Below are 6,000 nucleotides of genomic sequence, written 5' to 3' on the forward strand. Positions count from 1 at the left end.
CTTGATGCTCTAGTGGGATTCTTGCTTTCGTTTCTTGCATGAGAAAGTTGGAAAAATAAATTTGAAGGACACAAAAACTTAAATGAAAAATTTTGACAGAGAAAGCAGTATTTTTTACTTATTTTTGCAAAGTGTTTCCCTCTATTTTATCAGTGATCTAACAGCTTCTAACAGGGGAGAATATAAGAATGCACTAATCCTGAACTCAAAGGCCTTTTAAGCTACGAAATTACCTTGACTTTCAATAGGAATTTAGTTGAGGTATCGTAAAATTTTTTGAGAAAAACCCAGTTGTGATTGAATCGGTGTTTATTAGAGACTAACCCTTGGACGAAGATTAGAAAATGCAAGCAGTAAATTGATTGGGTTAAATGGTTTTAATTAATCATATTTGAATTGCCAAAGTAAGCAATTAATTTAAAATAATAATAAAACTCCTTAAACCCTTAATTGGACTTTACAAATACTTCTATGTATTTAAAAAGTAAAGGACTTTCTTTGGTAATGTCATTAATCAATCTGTCAATACCACAGCCAATATCCCACTTATCCAAGGATTGAGTACATTAGTCATCTACAGAAGATATGCGACTCTAAAACCCTTATCTTCGATTAATTGTTGAATTTATAGGAATATCAACTTCCAGTGGGAGGTGTATAGTTTTCAGAACTCCCTCTCCAAAAGGAAGACTTCATTTCCAAAAGATACTTAAAGAAAGAAGCTAGAAGACTACCCAAATCGATTTCTATCAAGCATTCACTCAACATGGGTAATATCTATTAGGTTTATGTAACTTTTTTCTTAAAAAGAAATAGCTCTAATGGTTTAAATGATTTAAAAATGGATTAAATTTTCTTTAAAAAGAGGAAATCCATCTTGTTATTTATTGGTCGAGAGTAAATTTCATGTGAACTTAGAAATAAGAAAGAAAAAAACGTCATTAGGTATAACAGGTAATACAAACGTAGGAGTTATTTCAATTTTGTATTTAACCGACGAAAAACTAAAGCAGAGGGCGTTTGTGTCAACGTCCTTATTTAGAGCAATGTAGGAGTTCTTTAAAGCATAAATAAATGATTAATCCCCCACTCCTTTCTAAAACAAGCTATTTTGCTTTTAGCTATATAATCACGCACAAATCACGTGAGGTCATAAAATGCACACCAAACATATCCTAAACACACACATAAATGTATTATACAAAATATAGTAGTCTGTCTATGTGTATGAGTACCTACATTCCCTGTGTGAGTGAGAGACAGCGAGGAGAAGAGGAGAACATAACAGTTTCCAAGGACGTCAACTTTAAGTCAATAATCGCCATAGATAATGGACAGTGGATTTTGCATTAATCTACCAACTTTGACCAGATCACTAACGCAATCATGGAAATGGTATTATCAATTAAAACATTATTCGGGACATTATGTTACTAAAGTTTCACACTTCAAAAACATTATTCTAATAAAAAATACTAGCGAAGGTATTAGCTGAGTGGTTAGCGTGCTGAATTCCCGAGCAGAGATCCCGGATAAGGACCCAGCTCTCTTCTAAGAGGAGTTTCCTTTTCTTTTCCGGAAGTCGGCAGTGCCCTGAAGATGTTACTTCAGATGTTGAAGCGCCTTGAAATTACAAAACAATAATTATATAGGTTCTTATTTTTTTTAGACGATAATATTCTTTATCAGAGTAGACATTTTCAACTAATATTAACAGTTTTTCTTTTAACTGATGTTTACGAATGCCTACAGAGCATTTCAATCTTTATGGTCATTTTCTGCTCTGCGATTCACATCTTTGCTGTAAAAATATAAATCTAATAATATAAATAAAAAACGTATACGAATATAAAAACAGGAACTAAATTATCGGATATGAACACTATCACTAATTTATGTTTTAGATGCTAATAGATTGTTCCTACTAATTATTTTGTGGATCTGGAGTAATTAATTCAGGCAATTAAAAAATGGAATGTTCTAAATTATTTAGTCGGAACTATTACAATATTTAAAGTTTTCACTTTAAATATTTCCCGCAACAAAGAAAACTAGAGCTAATGCTCTGTATATTGGTCATCGACAGTAAAGGACGCCATGTTAACAGAACTTGGTAGAAATAGAATGTATGACACCTAAGCATTGAAATACCAAAAATAAATAAATAACTATTAACATCACGTACAGCACCTTCGCGAACACCACAAATATGCAACAGATGTCCTAAATAACCACAGAGCCTATTAGAAGTCAACCGCCATGCAGCGTATACCTAGTTCCATTTTATTTCGACCTTCTAATCTCATTCTAATACTTGTGGATCTAGACTGTAGATGAGTTGAACCAATAACGTACAAGTCTTTTCAAGCGTGAAGTCCATTTCTTTGGTGTTGAGGACATGAGAACAGGACAATACCAAATATTTATCGAGCTCGAGCAGTTTTGAAGTCTTACTTTAATAGGACTGTTTATTTTTATTAAATCGTTTTTTAGTTTATTTTATTGTTCTTTCTTCTTCAATGTACCTCCATAATGAGCAGCGTTTTGTATTCATCTGGACTACCTATCAATAATTGTTGAAATCGTGGCCAATTTTTACTGAAAACTTGTTTTAAACGCCTTACATTAGGTAATAACATTCTCAGCTAAGTCGAGAGAGGGTTCCAGCTCAGTTTGTGATAAATTTAGTGTTAGGAGTCACTCCTGCATGAGATGACTGCATATACTTACTACCTTAAGAATTTTTCTCGCAAAATACTTTTTAAATTCATAAATGATTTGTGATAACTCATGTGAGTCACGAACGTTAGAAATTCGATCATCATCCAACTGAAAGGAAGCCAGAATATGTTGCGATTATGAAATTTGGCGATTCTTGACGAAACATTAAATTTAAAACTCACAGCACCAGAATTTTTGTTTCGAATCCCTCTAAAGAACTAAAGAATGAAACTCATAGCTATTGAATAAAAAAAAAGAGATATTTAAGCTATTATTTGTCATTGTTAAAGGTATTAATTTCCCAACACCTCCTCTGGTGTTGCCAAGATGTCAATGCACACCTTACAACCAGGGTTTATTACTTATTAGAGTTCAGAAAGTGGTTTAACGAACTTCAACAGCCCGCAGGGTAGCGATTTGTATTTTGACACAATTAATTGATTCAGCCTCTAGCGTTTCATAATCTTCTCCACACCATTTTCATAGAACACGCTTTGATTAAAAGAGCATTGCAATTAGCTGACGAATAGCGAATGACTAACCTCCGTGATATTTTTATTTTATTTCAAAAGATGACGTTTCGAAAATACTTATTAGCCAAAAATGATAAGGTACATATATTAGATGACACACATAAAATCAATCAGGAAGTTATAAAAGTTTATAACAGTATAATTAGGTTAAGTGCGTAAGCTAATAAGAATCTGTAAAAAATTAAAGACAATGTATAAAAAGGAAATAAAGTCAAGTTAGATATTCAAACAATTTACTAACTATGATTGACTCATACTTAGTGACAAATGAATAACTTTCATCAGCATAATTATAATCAAATTATATAAGATCGATTTTACAAGTTTGTAATACGTTAGGTCATTATTAAATAAATAAGAACCTAAGATAATTAGTTCATCGGAAAATTATCAAACACGCAAATGGAACAAAATTCCGTCTCACGTTCACCTCGTTAGTGAATAAAAAAGTTAAATAGATTTTTCAATTAAATTGGTTAAAATAGAAGTTTAGCAGATAATAAATATAATAACAGGTTGAGTCCAGCTGCCAGTCTTTGTATTTACTCTTTGTAAGATAGAGATACTTTAGGCTTCGACCCACCAAAAATAAATGAACAATTTAAAGATTTTAAATGGTACGCTATAAATATAGCAATTGCTACTTAGAATACTCGTACAAATAAAAGGTTGTACGTCTTAGCTCTCCTAAAAACATAAAACGAAAAATCTAAATTTATCAGTTGTCTGCAAAAATAATTCTCTAATCTAAAATTTGGACGTAAACTTGGATTAAATTCCAAGGGTGACAATAGTCAGTCTGTTCCATTGCAACCCATGGGATCTAGTATGAACCTCTAGTAGCACTCTCTATTAATTTGATAATAGATAAGACTGGCAAGACTGACTTATAAAGCTTGGGAACACTAGATTATTTTAACCACATTACCGCATTCACATTCATACACTTATTGGAAGAACTGAATACTTCGTATCTACTCAATCTGCAGCGGCCTGTCAAAGGTACCTCTTCCTGAAGACCTACAGTTTCAAAATGTTTCAAATAAAAGCGATAGACTTATGTACATTGCCCTAATCTAAAGTTCGCTGTTAAAAAATCATGATATTTTTACCTTATGTGATAAAAAAAAAGAGTATTGAATCATTTTTTGAGATGATGTAGTTGCCAAGAATGCACTTTCTTGTTTACACAAAGACGTGAGGTCAAATCTTCAACTATCGCAAATTATCTTTTAGTAAAAAATGTTGTCCATGGTCCACTTTTCTCATGCCCCTTCTACTCGTAAATAATCGTAAAACAAATATTTTGAAAATAAAACTCTATCGTTCCGATTTTAGTACCGTTATAACAAATCACTGAATGTTTCTCACTGCAAGGAAAAAATTGGAATTAGTAAAAATATGTACATGATTTATATATTAGCAATAGAATTCTGGCGAAAGTTGGTTGAACTGTGATGTCCTTGAGTTCGATACAGAAATGCATTCAATTGCAATTCCAACTGCACTGTTTGTTTTTTTTTTTTATAAAATTCAGAACTTTATGCATGGTATTTTCATTTGAAGAAAATCTTAAATCGTCATACTATATTTTAACTCTATTAAAGTTATTTATATCTGAAATGGAGCTCTAAACGGCCTTAATAATCATTTGATTTACACACTCTCGTAAAGGAGTTAATCTAGGAGAGCATTGCCTCAGGTACACATCATAGTTTAAACAGTAAACTTCATAGAACACTTTATGGAGGACTATTTCCATGAATAAATGGTTAAAGTCCCAGAAAGACTCAAGAACTTCATTAAGTTATAGCGCCTTAGATCTTATTGCCGAACATTTCTAATACAAAACACTTAAAAAGATATATTTTGGATAAAGAATTAATGGCCCTTCAGTTTTCAAAAAAGGAAAACCATTAATTAGGATTGAAATTAACCTAAACTTTGTTTGTTTCTGTTACTTTTGTAATAAATTGTGGGCAGAATAATTTCTTAGTAAAATTTCAATTTAGTTGTAAAACTCTAAATGAAGTTAATCATGGGTTCATTGAGCTATTTTTAGTTTGTTAAAATGTATATAATAAATATCAGAACTTTGGTTTAAAATAGTTGTAATACGTTAGGTTGAGTGGCTGACAGAAAATGTAATCATAATACGGACTACAGTAAATAAATAAGAATAAGTTAGATAAATAAGAACCTAAGCAATTCTTAACCTGTAGCTCCGAGGCTTTTTGAGAGTCACAGCAAAATTAAAGAAACCACAAATAATTTTGAGCTATAAATTCAATGAAGAGAGCCACAGAGCTTTCATCAATTTGTCTCTTGATTTTATGGGTAAATACCTAATTATTGATTAAAATATTTCAGACTTAAAGGCTTCAGTATTGATTTATTTAATGAATTATTACATCAATAAAAAAATGAGCTCGCTTGGAGTCTCTTTATGCTGTAGTATTATAGAAGAATATCAGTTTCCGGGATAGAGATTGGCTCAGTAGTTAGAGTGGAGATTCTCGGTTCAATTCCACATGTCTGCCCTTAAATTTTCTTTTGTTAGGAGCCTCTTACAGTAAAAAGTTAATTAGAGTAATTGCCTAGTTTATCAGGCGAGCTTTACGTCCAATTAGGTGTCGAGGACGGAGGCGACTAGCAAACACACTTTATTGTAAATTCCTTTTATTAACCATTAAGTAAAATCCAAGGCCTAAGACCGGAAATCGAACTCAGTGCCACAATACATATT

This window comes from Rhodnius prolixus, unplaced genomic scaffold (genome assembly GCF_049639745.1).
Source record: "Rhodnius prolixus isolate KJV_2025 unplaced genomic scaffold, Rpr scaffold_2, whole genome shotgun sequence".
Classification (NCBI taxonomy): Eukaryota; Metazoa; Arthropoda; class Insecta; order Hemiptera; family Reduviidae; genus Rhodnius; species Rhodnius prolixus.